Raw genomic sequence first — 18,863 nt, 5'->3', positions numbered from 1 at the left:
ATAATTTTTCTGAGTGCAGTGCCAAACAGTTATGTCACTTAATTCACAACTGCCAAGTTTGGAGCTGTATAGGCCCAGGCCAAGGGCAAACCACTCACACTTATAAGTTAGCTGAAAAGGGGTCTTGACCTCCTCTTCTCCATGCAGCCAGGAAAGTAATTGGGAACCTCCATCACCCCAGACCCCCCCCCCCCCCCCCCTCTCCAATACTTGCAGTTAATCAAACTCCCACCTCTTCACCTTTAGCAGCACTGTTGCTAGGAAAACAACATCCAGAAAAGGACAGAAAACAGGAAATAAAATGGGCTTCCAAGAGTCAGTATCTATTCCTTAAAATGAAAATAATTTTACTTTATGTTTTGTTTATGTAACCAGTAGGCTTCATGCAACTGTAATGGCAATTTTTATCAGTGAAACCAACTTACGAGGTTGGGCTTAAATGTAAACTGTGTCTCGTTAACTGAAAACCACAAACCCTTAGCAGTCCAATTTTGCCCCATTAGATCAGGATTAATAATGCACACACAACTGCAAATGCCACGGATGAATACTCGTGTGAATCCCCCTCTCTGGTTTAGTAGCATCTGGTTGAAAGAAACGCTGTAAGCAAGGTGACTTTGGATGTTGGACATGGCATTATAATAATATCTGTAACATAGCATGTATAACATCATCAAAATCAAACAAAACATGCAGCTTCGAATATTTCAGCCACCTGCTGGTATTTAAGTAAAGCATACAAGGATGACAAAGAAGAAGCAGTCAGCTTCTGTTAAATTGTAGAAACTTTTTATTTGGCATTTTTTCAAGTGTTATGCTAAACATATGTAACATAAAATTATTTCAGTGTTTTTAGCATGAATACAAAACACATTTGCTAATATTTGACATTTCAGCTGAAGTTGTTTTAGGAAAATAAAATAGTGTTGACCATTACACACCCTCTATTTGTTTTGTTTTTTCATTTTTGAAACATGCTGGGAGATTCTCACTTTATTTTGTAATATTACAGGGTATGCATTGTTAGAATACAGTTACTTTGTTGAAATAAATGGATTACACGGTGGTATTTTCCTGTTTCATATTGTAGTGTGTCAGGACTGTTTGGGTTTTGTTTGACAGCTACGTTTTGTTGTTCCAGGCGGCAGCGTTATGGTTGCCATGGTTACAGGGCCCTCCAAACCACCATCAACGAGGGAATAGATGAGCAGGAGGCCAATCCAGGGGCAACTGCCATCGGTACGGGGAACCAGGCCACATCGCACGCTACTGTCCAGCACCAAGCCCACGAAGCCTGGCACCCCATCTGCCGTTAAACTTTTTCCACTTTTTCAGCCATCGTCAGGAAGCCTGAGGACCTGTCGCCGCTGGCGTTGGAAGGGGCCTCTCCTTCACCAGCAGTACAGCAGCTGTCCACAGAGACCAAGCAAGCTGTCGAGGACCTATACCAGAGGAGCTGCGAGGGTCTCCAGGCTGATCAGCAACGGCAGCTGCGAGAGATACTTGACTTGTTTGCCGACATCTTTGCAGCCAAGGATGAGGACTGCATGCAAACCAGCCTGGTACAACACGACATTGACACTGGGGATGCACGGCCCATCCGCCTCCACCCTCGTCGCCTGCCCCTTGCCAAGCGTGCCGCAGCAGAGCAGAAGATCAGGGAAATGGCAGAGGCGGGCATCATCGAACCCTCAAACAGCCCCTGGGCAGCCCCGGCTGTACTGGTTCGGAAAAAGGATGGTACCTGGCGGTTTTGTGTCGACTATCGTCTACTCAACAGCATCACACGCAAGGACTCCTACCCATTACCCCGGATTGACGATGCCCCCGACGACATTGCTGGGTCCTGCTGGTTCAGTTCCCTCAATTTGTGCAGTGGCTACTGGCAGGTGGAGCTGACGCCAGAGGCCCGCCCAAAGACTGCTTTCTCCACTGGCCAGGGACTGTGGCAGTTTAAGGTGATGCCCTTCGGCCTCTGCAATGCCCCAGCCACATTCGAGCGCCTAATGGAGAGGGTTCTGGCTGACATTCTCCGCGACCGCTGTGTGGTCTACCTGGATGACCTCCTTGTCCACGCGACAGACTTCGAGAAAGCCTTGGCTAACCTGACTGCTGTTTTCCATGCTATCCGCCAGGCTGGCGGAAAAAAAGTGCCACCTCTTCCGAAAGGAGACGACCTTCTTGGGTCACGTTGTCAGTGGAGCAGGGGTTTCCACTGACCCTGCGAAGGTGGCTGCTGTGAAGGACTGGCCCATTCCGGGCAACACTGCTGAGTTGCGGAGCTTCCTTGGCCTGGCATCATACTACCGGCGTTTCGTCAAGGACTTTGCTACCATTGCAAGCCCCCTGCACTGGCTCACACAGAAGGGCCAGGAGTTCCACTGGAATGAGGACTGTGCCGTGGCATTTGATCGGCTCCGATCTGCACTGGTTGAGGCACCGGTGCTAGCCTACCCAGACCTGCAGCTTCCTTTTTTTCGTGGACACCGATGCCAGCAACACGGGTGTGGGGGCTGTACTGTCGCAGGAAGGCCCTGAGGGGGAGCGGGTCATCTCCTACTACAGCTGTTCCTTCAGCAGACCGGACAGGAACTATTGTGTCACCTGTCAAGAGCTCCTGGCCATCATCCTGGGTCTCCGCCATTTCAGACCCTACCTCTACGGGAAGAAGTTCCTCGTGCACACAGACCATGCGTCCCTCACTTGGCTGCTCAGCTTTAAAGAACCGGAGGGACAGCTAGCCCGGTGGTTGGAGACGTTGCAAGATTACCACTTTGAGGTTCGTCACTGGGCGGGACGTCTCCACACCAATGCAGATGCCCTCTCCCGACGCCCTTGTGAGGAAAAACAGTGCAGGTACTGCCAACGCTTGGAGGACCGGGAGGGCATGACTTCAGTGATCGCGTCACCACAGGGCGGCCCTGAGAATGACTCTGTTCCGGGTGGGCATTGTAGCAGTCTTCAGGTCCAGTCCGCCGCAGGGGATACCGAGGGTCTGGAGGCCATGGATCCCCAGCAGCTGCAACACGACCAGAACCAAGACCTTGTCCTTTCCCAGGTTCAATGTTGGATTGGAGCATGTCAGAGACCATCATGGCCAGAAGTATCTGCACTGGACCTCGAGACCAAGGCTCTCTACTCCCAATGGGCCAACCTCACAAACCGAAACGGCCTCCTCTATCGCCGCTGGCAGGCTCCTGGGGGTCACCGTGAGGTCTTCCAGTTCAACAGTTGCGGTCCAGGGTCCTCCAGCTGGTCCATGGTGCGGCGGGGGAAGGACACTTTGGAGTTACCAAGACTCTGCGGTGACTTCGGTCTCGGTTCTACTGGCCCGGGTGTCGCCAGGACGTAGAGCTCCATGTCCATCGGTGCGATGCCTGCACGGCTCAGAAAGGGCCTTCCTAACGCTCTCATGCCCCCTTGCAGCAGTATCAGGTGGGGGCTCCCATGGAGCGGGTTGGTGTGGACATCCTGGGACCCTTCCCCACCACTGACCAGGGGAACCGCTACGTCCTGGTTGCCATGGACTACTTCACTAAGTGGCCTGAGGCCTAAGCAGTCCCTGACCAGAGTGCTGTTACCACTGCTGAGCGTCTGGTCAACGAGATGTTCTGCCGGTTCGGGGTACCAGAGGAACTGCACAGCAACCAGGGCCGGAATTTTGAGGCTGCAGTGTTCAAGGAGGTCTGTCAGCGGCTGGGTATCAGAAAGACCCGGACGACACCACTGCACCCCCAAAGCGATGGGTTGGTGGAATGCTTCAACCACACCCTGGCCACCCAGCTTGCTATCCTGACCTCCCGCCAGCAGCGTGACTGGGATCAACACATTCCCTTGGTCCTAATGGCCTACCGTTCTGCAGCCCAGGAATCTACTAAGTGCACTCCAGCGGCCTTGATGTTCAGTCATGAGCCTCGTACCCCAGTGGACTTGGTGTTTGGATCCCCCCCCCCCGAGCAGGAAGTGTGCGGGGACCCTGGGTTGGACTACCTCCACAACCTCCTCGCCCGGCTACGGGAGGTGCACCAGTTGACCAGGCAGGCTCTCCGAGATGCAGGCTCCCGGCAGAAGCGAGCTTATGATACCCGCTGCAAGGGGGAAGGACTCTCGCCAGGTCAGCATGTGTGGGTCTACAGCCCGGAGAGGAAGAAAGGGCTTTCTCCCAAACTGATGAGCCAGTGGGTTGGACCCTGCACTGTTCTCGAGAGGCTGTCCGACGTGGTCTACAGGGTGCGGCTGGTCAAACGGAACAGGGTGGTTGTACTCCATCGTGATCGCCTGGCACCCTATCAGCCCTTGAGTCCATCCAGGGAGGAGTCAGGGTCCCAGCTTCAACTGCAGGCCCCCAACCTGGCCTCAGAGGCGGCTGGGGGACCCACGGAACGTCCTCAACGACGCCGTCGCCTTCCCCAACACCTCAGAGACTTTGCTATGGACATGCCGGTTGCTGGGGACAGCTAACCACTCAGGTGGGGGCTGTGTGGTGTGTTGGGGGAGCAGCTAGTTCTCTCCCATCATGCCTTGGGACATGTGCTGCTGTTTAGTTCTTGTTCTTGTTTTACTGTTTATGGTTACGTTACTTTTAACTGTCATCTTGAATGTTGTGTTTATGCTGTGGTGCAGAGTCACTGACAGTTGTTGTTTTGTAGAGAGAGTGCTGTACCATGAGTGACTTCTGTTGTGCTGTTGTTGAACCTTGAGGCACATTGTAGCACCAGCAAGTGTTTTAATAAAGAGCTCCCCCTACCAGCTTGGGGTTGAATAACAAGCTCAACCTCTCTCTGTAAGCTTCTTTGTTAAGATTCCTCTGCATGCCACAATATTAAGTAATCCAAAGTATTCAGAATACGTTACTCTCATTGAGTAACGCAACGGAATACGTTACAAATTACTTTTTTGGGGCATGTATTCTGTAATCTGTAGTGGAATACATTTTAAAAGTAACCTTCCCAACACTGTCCATTACACTACCCATTACATTACTTTTCCGTTTCTCCATAACATGACCCGAAATGCATTGTCATATAATTACCAGTTAACATCATAAACCTTAGGCTATAGTTTCACACACACCGACACACCCCAACAAACACAACAATGTCGACGAAACGTTTTGTACCGTCAAAGGCAACCGCAGGTGCCTTTGATTTTATTCTATAACACTGGACTTATTTTCCTATGAAGGTTTGAACTTTGAGAGAGTTTAAACAAGAGAGAAAAGTGTGAAAATGTTTGTGCCTGTCTGAGAAAGGTGTATAAAGTGTGTAGTGAGGGGTTTTACAGCTTTAAAATACCTATAATAATTGTAAAAAAATAAAGTTGGCTACTCTGCGGATTTCACCTATCGCGGGTTATTTTTGGAAGCTAACTCCCGCGATAAACGAGGGACCACTGTAATAGCAAAAATACAAGTGTATGAATGTTTCCCAGGACTAAAATCTTCTGATGCTGAAAGACATCTTTTAAAATTAAACCTCCCACACTAAACAAAGAAGGGGAGAAGGGCACAAGATGATGACTTAATACTGCTGTATGTGTATACCAAAAAGGATGATGTTGCATTGGTGTTTATGAGAAACAATACCTGGAAATGAATAAAAATAGTTAAACAAAACTAAATTTGCCCAGAAACATGCTAAGAGGAAAGTGGAAGAAAGGGATGCTGTGTGACACAAATGAGAATTGCATTTTGATGCAGGTTTTTCAGATTCCCACTAGAGGGCAGAATGAGCTCTTTATTTGAAATGGAAAAGCCTTTGAAGTGTTCACTGACTTCTGCTGTCTGCTGTTCAGTCCTCCATTAGGTTGCACTCTCACCCAGGATCCTTCCTGAAACTTATTACCTTCCCCTCTCAGACCCACTGACTTTAACCCCTGCAGACAAAATAGAGCACCTATATTCTTGACCATTGGCAAGACTATCATGTAGTTCTCTCCAGCCTCTTTCTCAATTCTCTCTCAATTATTATCCCATGCTTCCTTGAGGAAAACTTTCATCTTGCAGGTGTGCATGAACCCGTCTTACTGCTAAAGATCTCTGACCCAGTTAGTTATCCTTATATAATAATAGTCCACAGGCCCTCATTTAAACCACCAGCTGAATCTTATGCCAGCCTCACCCTCCTTTTGTGTTGTTAAAGTACAAAGTGATTACAGATTTAATTAGCTCAGGACCTTGCTCCCATATCTGTACTGATATTTGTGCAGAGTTTAGAGATAAAAGTCTCAGCTGTGCTGCAATAAGTTGCAAAAGGAAAGTAGCAATGTTTCTGCTCTGCTTATCTGAGACCAAATCCCTGCTATAAGGTGGTAAAAATCACTTCCCACCCTCAATCAAAACACAAAAAACATCACTTTAAATAATTTCCTAATCTGTTTATCAGTTTTCAGTTTTAAAACAAAACAGGCAACATCTGCCAAGGAGATTTCGCGTAAAACAGTCAGCATGTAGAGCTGTACTTTACTAACACATCTCCTAAATGTATTTGAGTGGGCTTCCAAAATCTCTGTTCTCTTCGCCCACACTAAAAACAAGTCAGTTTTCAGATTCATCTCCTCTAGAGGCAATTTTTTAAAAAGCTAGGCTTTTTGAGTGGTGAAACGGCTTGATATTCCAACCAGTTATGGGCAGCACAAGGATGTCTGAAAAGAGGCCCTTTACAGAAATCATAAGCATAAAGTTAGCATGGACACAAGGTCAAAAGGGAGGGAAACAAAGACGAACTATGAAATCAAGAGTTTCAACTTAAGGGTTGTGATAAATGCTACAACCTTCCACCCTTTCAGTCATGTTCTATAGGTAGATAGTTAAACATTACGTACAGACATGTCAGCAGTCATGCATTTTTTTACAATGTCATTTTTAAATAATTTGATCATATAAAAGTTGATGTTGTCATATATAAAATATACCGACCAAAGAAGTAAAAGAAGCACATCCAGTAAAATCAGATGAATGGGGTTATCTCTTCATTCCGAAATTCATTATAGGGCTGTTATTTTTCTTAGGCATCAAACTTTGTTTTTATTTGCATTACTCTCAAAAGAAATTCAAAAAGAGCTTTTTTAAAGAACCAAGTGCTGACAAAGGTCTGTGAGGACGGCTGGGGTTTTAAAAAAAATAACCACTGTGACCTTTTCAAAAGACGCATTTATTGCTAAATGACAGCCACAGTATTATTTATTTCTTTTACTTTGCTTGAATTTAGTTTGACTTAACATGCCTATTTGTACTTCAAAAGATGAATAGGGTCAAGGAAGGTCTAAATGTGTAAGACAGAAAGAAATAACGCATAACATGCAGAAAAATATTGTTATGATTTTGTAACTTTCCAAAAGCCCTTTAATCTATGGTAATTATCTAACAGAGAGCTGCCAATAACTCTGGATCACAGCAGTGTAATTATCTTCTTCTATGGACGGACAAGGTCGTGTTTTGCATCTCTCCACACCAGCTATTTATATCAGCTTCACCTTTCACCTGCTCCTGTGTGTATTCATCCCTGACCTGAGAACATTCATTAAAATATGAATGAAACACTCCTTTGGTCTTCCCTTGAGATGTGTACGACCTTTCTCGCACATCTCAGAACTTCTATTTGTCCAGGGAAGGGTTTTTTCAGCATGCTGTTTTTCAGCTCCACAAGCTCTGTGTTTATACAATATTCATAACTGAGAGAGATACCCAGAACCGGGAAGGTCTTTTACTGCCAATGAGTACCAAGAGTAGTGTGAAAACTTTTTTTCCTGCAGACTTATTAAAATCAGATGATTCCTGTTGTTTTGCGGAGCAGCTGTCTAATTGCTGACCTGTCACACTCGAAATAATTATTGGCAGCAGCTAATCAGCTGGTTAATACCTGAAAATGAGAAGGTAACATTGGCCTCTCTTGTGCAATGACATTAAATCATCATTCAAGGATAAAACCATCATTGCAGAAGATGATTCACCAATTTACACTGACCTTAATAAACATCAGTGTACTATGATAAAAGCATAAAAAATATACTTTGACTGAGGAATAAGAGTCTCACGATCTTTAACTGGCCAAACAGTTTCATACCACATAACAGAGACCTGTTGAAGGGTAATGGCTAAGTAAAGCTAAGTGAAGAAGTCCTCGAAAACACTGACAATTACAAATGAATAACATCTAATAACAGAAGTTCTGACGATGTCTCCAGAAATATTTGCTCCACCAAACACGTGACATTTTTCCAGGCTGAGGAAAATGCACTTCACAAATTCTACAAAGGTTTTTAAATGTTTGTCAGGACACAGTGTGGCACTGGCGAGCTGACTTTCCCCCCCTTTTTTATTCTTCAGTTACACAAACATTCACTTTTTCCAATGCTACTGATATTTTGCAGAGTAGGAGTATGAATATGTTGTCATTCTTATGCTGCTAGCGTTTTGCTCAAAGCTCTGCTGTGCTTAAATACAGCCTTGCAGCACCTTACAGCATGACTGTAGGCCCTTTCATTCCTTTTGCAGCTTTGCTGATTGACATTTTAATAGTCAGGTTTAGTATTCAGCCAGGCAACTTTCCACTCACAAGTCACTGTCACCTACATTTTCTCTTCTCCGAGGTAAATTATGCTGAGAAGTGTCTGATGTATTGTGCTCGATGCCTTTTTCAATGTGGGTTCAGTGTAAGAGGGGGAACAGGGCGTGGACACAAACTTGAAAACAATTGACTGAGTGCAACCTTTTAATATCTCCCCCTTGTCCCCTGGAGAGTTTTATAAAAAGTCTCCCATTTCCAGACTGTCTGCCAGGGTGCTGATAAACTGTGGTACATGTGACCCTCTTAACATGTGAATCAATAATGCACTGTGATATCTTCTTTTTAATCTCCCCAGTCAATTACATTGTACCTGACAGGCTAATCTAGAAGAACACATTACTGTTTGAGTGGCCTTTGGCCAAAGGGTATCGCTTGCCGCATAAGAAAGGGGTTTCTGGCTGCTTGTATGAATTGGAGTACAGACAGCAAAATGAGCATAAATCAAATTGGAGAGATGTGGTAGAAATAATTCACTCTTCATATGAAAATCAATATAAGCCTATGTTTGCAAACCCCCACTCAATTTCTGCTCCGTCACAAGATGGTGATCTGTTGAGCTGACTCTTTCAAAAACTTTTCTAAGTGGAGCAATTGATCACCCGTCAGCTATTTGTCAGTCCAGAATGACACAGAGCACAATCCAAGGATGAGTGTGAGAAGATTACTTCACCATAAATACACCTAACAGTATAGAGTGGATGAGTTTTCTCTGTGTGAATCTATACTAGTCTTTATGTAGAAAAAAAATCCAAATTTCTTTCATACAAAAGAAAGAAAATGTTATTTGTTTTTGTGTGTCTCCATCTTGGGAATACAGGATTAAAATATTAGCGCTTCCTATTCATACTCTTCCCTCTGGTTCAAAAACAAAAATCAATATGAGCTCCATTATGTAAAAATGTTCAAAGAAACCTGGTCCCAAGGGTCAGGTCGCTCACTCTGAGTATTCCAGTACATTTCAACTTGAGGATGTACACCCCACTGATAGAACCAAAGATTACCTTTAGACTGAAGTTTTCCAAAAGATCACTTCAAAGTAAAGCCTTTCTGTTTTTGAATAAGTATTCACGATGCCTATGTGGTTTGTGTATAAATACTAATGGCACTGTAGCAGTAGATGCTATAGGACTAAAGTGCTCCAGCCTCTTGATGCTGGTTGTACTGATGTCAAAATTATGATCTTATCTTAAAACAAAGAATCCAAAGCGTCCGAGCAAATCAGCTAAAGTGCCAAGGTAAAGCTTTGAGATTGAGTGCCATGCAACCACGGGAGGCTTTTGCCTTAAGTGAACAGAATGAAGATTTGTGTTCTTTCATGCCACGTCTTTACTCCCTGCCAAAATTAAAATATGAATACAATGTGAGTAAAGTGCAATTTCTTTCATCTCTGGACTTGGGCTGAAAAAGAAGAAAAGTAGCAGCACAAAATGCCACTCAAACACACAATTACTCCAGACCTCTGTGGTAATTCTGCGCGATTCCAATTACCACGCCCTGTCATTTGTGCCATTCACACTTTAATGGGCAGCCTAACATAAGAGAGCTAAAGTATCCAAAAATAATTTCTTGCTATGAAAATGGAGGAGACCACTGAGCTAGAAAGTGGTCTTGCTGCTAATTAAAAAGCCACCGTCTGCGCCAGTCGGCTTGCTCATTAATGCCTTCAGTCCTCCCTGGCTCGAGGAAAAACTGTGTTCCTATAATGACCAGGCATCAAGATGAGGGACAGTCAGAGGTTACAACTAAGGAAAAGCAAGGCGGCTTTTTGGAGGATGACATCTAAACCCAAATTAAGTTAATTTGAGGTTCTGCAGTGAGCCTGTCAAATCCTCACAGCATCAGAACTCCAGCACACATAAGACTAATAGGCAGGACAGCTCTGTGGATGAAACACTGTGAGGTGCAGCGTTAGTGTCACATTCTATCTGTGCCTCAGCCCTTCTCATGCCCTTCCCTGACACTGAACATGAATGACATTTTCAGGAAGGAAATTAGAGTTTATTTGTGTGAGGTGTATCTCCGTACATTTTCTCAGGGTTTCTGGTAATGCTTTAAATGACAAATAGTTGCTGTTGTGGGTTGCATGTTGTTATCTGTGCTACTGCACAATATTCTCATTAGGGAAATAAATTGACTTGCTGAATTTTTGTTGGACAATTGCCGTAGCACAATGATGAGGCATAAGCGCCAGACATCAACATCCTCCTTCTTTGATTTATATTCAAATGAGCTGTACACAAGGAATTGAATTTCATGTCATTTCCCAAAGGCTTTTTAATATTCCAACTCACAAATTAGAGGTGATTCTTCATTTTGCATTGCCATTTAAAAAAGGTATGTCCACAGTACAGTGGAGCACGAACACAAATTAACGTTAATTCCACCCTCTGCGTAGAATCCCTGCCTTTTCTTTTTTGTTTGTGATTTCCTGAAATAATTAATTATCACTTGGCTATTTTCACATTTATACTTTAAAGTCTTTTTTTCCTGCCAATGAAAAGATCGTAGAATTAAAATGAAAACAGTTTGACTGTAGTTTAATATGCTGACATAAATTGTCTTTCTGCAAGGTCTAAATGTTAGCTATGACATTAGATATGCATTATGCTGCCTATCATGTCATCAGTTATGATTGTCTGAATTAAAACAAGTGTAGATGCAAACTTGAAAACTACAGGGCACCTTTTTGAGCAGAGAGATTCCACAGCTGCTCTGGTCTGGTGTAAGAAATACATTTGATAATATCATTGAACTTTCAGGAAATCCCTTGAGAGCTCAAGGAAGGTCTCAAAACCCAGTACCCAGGTAAGTAATATTTTCTGCAGTTATCCAGTAACCTGACCACCATAAGCTGGAAAAGCACATTAGACCCTACAATCATACAGGAAAAATTCCAACAATCCACAACCCCCTGTGAGAAAGCACTGTGCGGCAGTGGGGAGGAAAAACTCCCTTTAAACAGAAAGAAACCTGCAGATCAGGGAGGGACAGCCATCTGCCTCAACCGGTTGGCGGTGCGAGGACAGAGACAGGACAAAAGACACATGTTGGTAGAGAGCCAGAGAATGACGACTACTGATTAAATGCAGTGAGTTAAAAAAAGGTGAGCGAGGTAAAAACACTCAGTGCATCAATGGAAGCCCCCAGCTGCCTACGCTGTGTACATAAGCAAGAATTCTACTAAAAAGGGTCTGTCTCCCAAATGCAAACTGGGAGCTAGTTCCATTGACAGTAAAGTGCTCTATCTAATACCTCTATTGGGGTATTATGGAACTATGAGGTCTTTAGGATAAGATTGAGGATGATTAGTCAATTTTTATTCCTAATCCGATGATTAGTTTATTTTTTAAAAACATTTTTTATTTATTTATGCACAGTAATGAACTATATCTTGCTGAATGTTTCAAAGATATTACATATAGAAAGTGGATGTCAATAAATATTCACCTGTAGCCTACAAGTGGATGCTCCTGGAGGGTGACAAACAGCAGGTACCAAGGCATGCCTGTGTTTAGGAACAGCCAACATGATAAATGCAGTGAGCCTATACAAATGACTTCTGGCTTTCATCAGTCAAGCAACATTCGAGGATGCTTTTGTCATGATGCTGCTGCAATTTAAGGAGCAGACTCCGCCAATAAAACATTTATCTACCAACCGAATGGAATGAATGACAGACATGTGAGCAACTGGGCAGGAACTAGTTCAGTCAGGAGGAAGACGGTCTGCAGAGGGAGACTGGTTATTGGTGAGGGGGACAAGTTTGCAACTCCAGCAGAAAACTGAGTTAAGAAGCTCAGAGGTCTTACTTGTTAGCATTGCAATCTGAAGCTAAGAAAAGGTAACCGGTGGCTGGGATCTAGAGAAGATGAAAGCAGTTCAGTGAGATTGGGCAGGCAGGCCATTAACAGGTATGTCCTTGTTTCCACAGTAACTGACTGTGATCTTCTGACTCCACAAAGGAACACAAGTAAGATCTCCAGGGAACTGACACCAAACCGGGAACTAGAAAACAGATAAAGAAAGAGGATTACTAAGCAAAAAGCACAAAAACAAGAACTAAACTTGTTGAACCAATTTTGAACTGTAATGGAAGCAAAGATTAACAGCCACAGTTGGTTGTTAAAAACTACGTCTTAATGAGGTTATATGCTGCAGGTGGATGAGTGCAAAGGGCAGCCCTGCCCATAGGCGGAGACACAGGTATGCACACCTCTCCACCTGAGAGAACAGAAGAGAGTAATCAGAGAAAAACCCAGAGCCTGCCCAGACACTGACAGGTTCTTGATTTCTTCTTCATTAGCGATAAATAGGCCACCACGCTGCTTGACCTTTCTAACGGCCCCTCCCCCCCCTTCTTCATTGCGTACTTAATGGATATCTACTGTTGGAAACATTTCTGTGACTTTTACTTCCATCTTCTATGTGTTCGGTCCTCACAGAATAAAGACATACCCGAGTGATTTGTACATGGATGTAATTAAGATGTGGGGCTGTGATTAGAAATCTCTCAGAAAGTTTACAAAATGAGGAAACATGAAATGATAATGTTTAATTTATGTCTGCGCCTTTCAACATTTAATGATGTCCTCTGATGTTCTTTGGGGAGGAAACACACATATTTCAATGCAAATGAGAAGGCAACACAAACAAATATGCTAGTCTCCTGGATCACCACATATCACACAGAACCAGACGTTCAGATTATGCCAGCGTCTGAACAAATATGCCCTTGTCTTCTTTATTCATAGCTCTTTTTTTTGTTTTTTGTTTAGTTTGTTGCCTTGTTTGTTTGTGCAAAGAGAATTATTCTGTTCCAGCAGTTAGTCCACTCATATTGTCAGATACTGGCCAGTTCACTGCTCAAACAGAACGAGTCTGCTGGCGGAGGCTTAGAAAGAAGTGTTTTAATTCAAATAAAATGAGACTAATGTGCAATAAATTTTCTACAACAACAAGGGAAATTAAGCACCTCTATTTGGCATGAAAAGGTGTGATAGGAGGGAAGATTAGCTTAACTGGTTCAATGACACACTGTTCTCCACAGGGGAATCAGTGCTGTTAAATCTTTTTGGTGACTGGCTGTGATTAGGTGATGTCTGATAAGTAACTGCTGATGGGTTTTTGCATTTGTTAATGAGAACACTACAGAACTTTCAGCTGAGGTTTTGGTATTATCTAAACAATCTAACACATTCAATTTTGAACCCCAAGTCTGCCCGATAACCCTGTTTTATGTTCTTATCTTTTAGGAGTCACATGTAAACACCTCCCGGTTAATATACTCTGTCGGCAAAAAAACCACACCATACATTTCTGCAGAGCTGCAGAATATTCACCTACAGACAGAATAGCAAATACATGCTTTTGTTGTTCTTTGTTTTGTTTTTTGTGGGTTTTCTGTTGTTTGCTTGGGAAAGAAGACTTTCAGTGCTGTACCTGCCAGAATAATGGATTCCAGTGGGAATCTGAGGAATGATGTGTTGAATGCTGTAGATCATCACTGGTAAGGTCACAAAGGGCTTGTTATGCTCGTGCCGTATAAATAAAGTTTGAGTTGTACGAGTCATTATTTTCTGTTGCTCAAACCCCAGGCACACCTAATTGCAGCATAAACAAAAGACAATTAGGCTGAATGTCTAAAATGCTGTTTTTAGGGCTTCGTAGCAATCACTGACACAAATTGGGAGCTATATTAAACGTAAAAAAAATAAGTAATTCTCTAAAACGTGTATTGCAAAAGTCTCACTAACGCAAAGTAAGGTGTGTTGCACATTATTAAATATTCATATCATTTCGACTTAATGTGAGGCTCAGTTTTGAAATCCAGTTTTACAACCTTAAAATTCCACCAATCAGTATTATGAGTGTTTGGGTTTTTACTCAATAGAACTTCACGTATTAAACACATTACTTGTTGTGTTTCTTAAAAGTGACACAATGTATTACTTAATTACTCCCAGAGATAAGTAACTTGTTATATTAGTTTAGCATTACTCCATAACATGATGTGAAATGAACTGTCACTTTGTATATATATGAGCACAAAGAAAAGTTGAGAGACTCAAAAGCAATCGGGACATTGAGTCTACTCTATAAATATGTACAGATAGAAATGGAGGCTACAAAGTTACCAAACTGACTGCTCGCAGTTACGAGTTAAAGAGTTGTAGTATTTATTTTTTTTGGTTGTTTGTTTGTTTTGTTTTCATGGGATATGAAATCTTACATAATGCATATAACTATACAACATATCTACAATTAAATATGTGTTAGCAAACAACCCTAGCAAGCTTGGTTAGCAAGGTTCATAAACTATAGCCAATACAACACAACACTAGAATTTAACTCATCAAACTTATTAGGCAGCCTGTACTGAACTGTACAGAAAATCATGTTATTTGTCAGATAATTTCATTAAAAGGCTCCAAAAAGGACCAACAGCACAGATATGATGGACAGTTCCGTGGCTCTAATTAGCAAAGGTGAGGCCTAACATCCACCTGTCTGCCGCAGCTGTCTATGTGTCTGGACACCTGTCAGTCATTGAGGTCCAATCCCTAACTTCAGCGTCCAGACAGATGACTTATTATAAAAAAGAACCCCTTCCTCTAGTGTTGTTATGAAGAAGGAACCTTAAGGAAACTGTATGCATAAAGGTGGCACAACAAAAGGTTACTGTGGCACACACCATCTGTGGAATGTCTTGTAATGTAATTTATTATTGCATTGTCAGCCAATGACTGCTGTTTCGTTAGATTGTGGTGTGATGTGTTGCTTTTTGAGATCTTTTAATTTGCTTCACTCTGTCAGTCAGGCTCTATGTAAGTGATTTGTTGAGAAGACATATCTGGCAGTAATCACAACTCAGCTGTCCAAAGAAATGTAGTTAATCACAGTTAATTCATGAGGGGAAATTGCTTTTTTCACACAGGGTCATGTTTGGATAAGCCCCCCCCCCCTTAATAACTGAAATAATCTTTTAAAAACTGCATTTTATATTTCTTCTTTGGTTACTTTGTTTAATATAAATTTTTTGATAATTGGAAACATTTAACAGCAACAAATATGCAAAAAACTTTAAAAAAATCAAGAAGAGGGCAGATATTTTTTTCACAGCAGTGTAGCTATCAATTTGCACACAGAAAGTGCATTCACTATGTGGCTGCCGTCATGATGGGCAATGAATGTGAATCATCACATCGAAATATTCGTCTCCATGTGCTGTGATGCATGGAGCCTTGCTGGGCAGCCAATCAGTGCTGGATGTTGTTTGCATTAATTGCTTGTTATGATGGGTCATTCTTCGGTTAATGAGACTCGCTGCACTATTGTATTTTCTTTTGCGTTTTCAATTAATCATCTGATAGTTTGGGAAGTGGTGTTATCTGTTGCTCTCTTGTTATCAGAACACTGGGTCAATAAATTTGTCATACTGCAAAGCACAGCACATTTCTCCAAAACAAAAGCCCTGTCAAAACATTTACTGGACTCATTGTATCTAACTTTGTCAGAGGAATGTAAACTATATATACAACAGCAGGCTGCTGCTTATGAGTTGTGACACGTTAGCCTCTATATTTCAAAGAGAGGATGAGATTGTTTGCTCAGAAACAATGGTGATTACCCCTGACACTTTTCGTCAACACCTGATTTTCATGTCACCGCTCTCTCCTCCGTAGTGGCGGCTCTCTCTTGCCCTCCTGCGTTCACCTGTGTCTACGTAACGTGGCAGCCCGCCAGCAATGTGTGCACAGCGCTGCAGAGAGACCTCCAGCTTCAAATAAGAGAACAGAAAGCTGAGTTCATGCTGAGCCTGAGCGTAAAAAATAAGGAGTACTGTGTAGTGAGAAATGGCAGCAGGAGACGTGACAAAGGTTGACAGCTCTGAAAGGAGACAAAGGCTCTGTCAGTGTCAACGCTGAGCCCCGCTGCTAAGTCAAGGTGGTGTTACCTTTGTGGGTATTAACGTGAGCTTTAAGCGCTGATGTAAGGTCTTTCCGACGTCTTGTTTGAGGAAAAGGTCAGAAGGTCACGGTCTGCTAAAGAAAAATAAACAAACACAGAAAAAAGAGAAAAAATCAGTCATGCTTTTAACCTGAGCATATGCATTATGTGGTTATGATGAATTTCATAACCATCTTACAATGTCCAAATTAGGATTGGAACATAAGGTAGAGCATAAGGAAAAGATTGAGCACTAAAAGCAAAAAAACAAACAAACAAAAAAACAAAAACATTTTCTGACAACAAAGATGTGATTTGGGGGAATCTATTAGCCAGTCATATTATTCTGCTGAAGCATGGTACAAGTTCACAACAATATCAGCTGTATGGCTACTGGCCTAGTTTATATGTAGCTAAGTGCATGTATTGTTTTTCTTGGCTCACTCTTTTCATACTGTGAATTAGCATTTAGTATTTGCTTAGTGTTTATTATATATGAGCCAGGCAGGTTGAACATGTTATCACTGTGGACTTGAGCTGGAGCCTTAATGTTGTGCACATGTGTGATGTAGGAGAATTAGTGGAGAGAAAAACAAACCAACTTTTTAACCTTATTTTTAGGCAAAGTCACCAAAGCTTTCAGGTGGGTTTCGACTCATCATTCTATAGATCGAGTTTTTATTTCTCACTGATATTAATGTTTACTCTCCTATACCCTTTAATAGGGGCATCAAAATTACTATCCAGAGGTATTACCCAGATGACTTCCAAGACGCAAGACTTTTGTTTAGAGGGAGTTTGGTATAATGTAAAAGCATCAGTATTTATTTGCAACACCAATACCACAGATATGGTGTGAAATACACTGTGATAAGTGGTGTGCCCGACAGTCTATCCACTTTAAGAAAATAGCATTGTCCTTGATCTGAGAAGTGAATGATTCTGTTGCAAGTGTGGAAGATGTAACATGAATTGCATGCTAACAGGGCAGCCAGATTCAGTAGAACAGTTAGTTTTGTACACCATGTTTGTTGCTCCATAAAAGGAAACACGGACCACATTCGTTGTATCAAGTCCTTATCACTGCACAGTTGACCTGGACAGCAAAGGCTGGTTACCGGGTACAACAATCTATTTTCCTAACTGTTTATCCAGGTGGATTGGAGCCAATGGAGAAACGGACAACCACAAACTCTAAACAAATCACATTAAACAAGATAGAAGTAGAATAAATTAGAATCCCACAACAAACAACAAAAGTGTTTCTGGGAGGACAATAACCTAATGGAATAGCTGCAGAAGGGACTAAACCCAAAACATGCAAAAGATCACACTGAAGCAGACTTAAAAAACGAGGAGGACTCATCAGTGTTGTCAGGGAGAAAAAGATTCAAAATAATGTGTGTTTTAATCACATGATTCATATAATGCTGTAGATACATGTTTGTTCATCGCTGTTTAGTGTTAGCTTATCACTTCTTTGGCTGGCCTGTCATGTTATTGCCTCTCCAAAAACACCTCTGCTGTGTTTTGTGAGTTTTTTGTGTGAATTTTTGCAGCTTTTTTTTTTCTATTTCCTTTGTGCTGTATTCAATTTCCGTTGTGTTTTGTGAGTTTGTGCTGTGTTTTTCTATTTGCTAGTGTTTTCTGAAATTGTAGAATGTTTGGCCTCTGATCTAAAATGCATATCAAAGGTAACCTGCAATATAAACCAATATTGGATTTTCTGTCACTTCCACAGAATTGGATGAATATGAATCTGTATCTCACTATTTCACCCATCCATGGGATAAGCAAGCCTTAATTCCATTGCATTGCTATAATGCAACCTATAAGTCAAATACTGTCTGGTGACTGACTGGTTGGTGACTCGTATTTAGTCTGTTTGTTTTCCCAGCCAAGTTAGAGCAAGGATTTAGGTACTTTTAGGTACTAGTTTGTACTTCTAAGGAGCAATTGTTCTAAGTGCTTCCATCAAAGTCTGATTAGTTTTCAGCTTGCCTTGGCACCTGGTGTTTATTTACTGTCTGCAAGTCTATATATTATATGTAATTCTGAAGTACTGTAGTTTCATTGTAGTCGGTGGATATATGACACGTACCTTTGTTGACCTCTGTGGTTCCATCACATCTGGGAGCTGTTGAGATCACAAAACCGCGTGCGTATGTCAGAGTTCAGTTGTGTGTTTCAATGTGTGAATTTCTGAGAAACTGCCCTGAGATGGACCTGGCAGCTTCACAACAATTTACACCTTCACATGACATATGAAACATCGCTGGACACTGAACTATAGAAGTCATAATAACTCAAAACTCAAAATAACATAACTGAAGGACCAGTTTAGCTTCC

Source organism: Perissodus microlepis, chromosome 7 (genome assembly GCF_051167445.1).
Source record: "Perissodus microlepis isolate ML-2025 ecotype Zambia chromosome 7, ASM5116744v1, whole genome shotgun sequence".
Lineage (NCBI taxonomy): Eukaryota > Metazoa > Chordata > Actinopteri > Cichliformes > Cichlidae > Perissodus > Perissodus microlepis.
Note: the sequence above shows the minus strand (reverse complement) of the source record.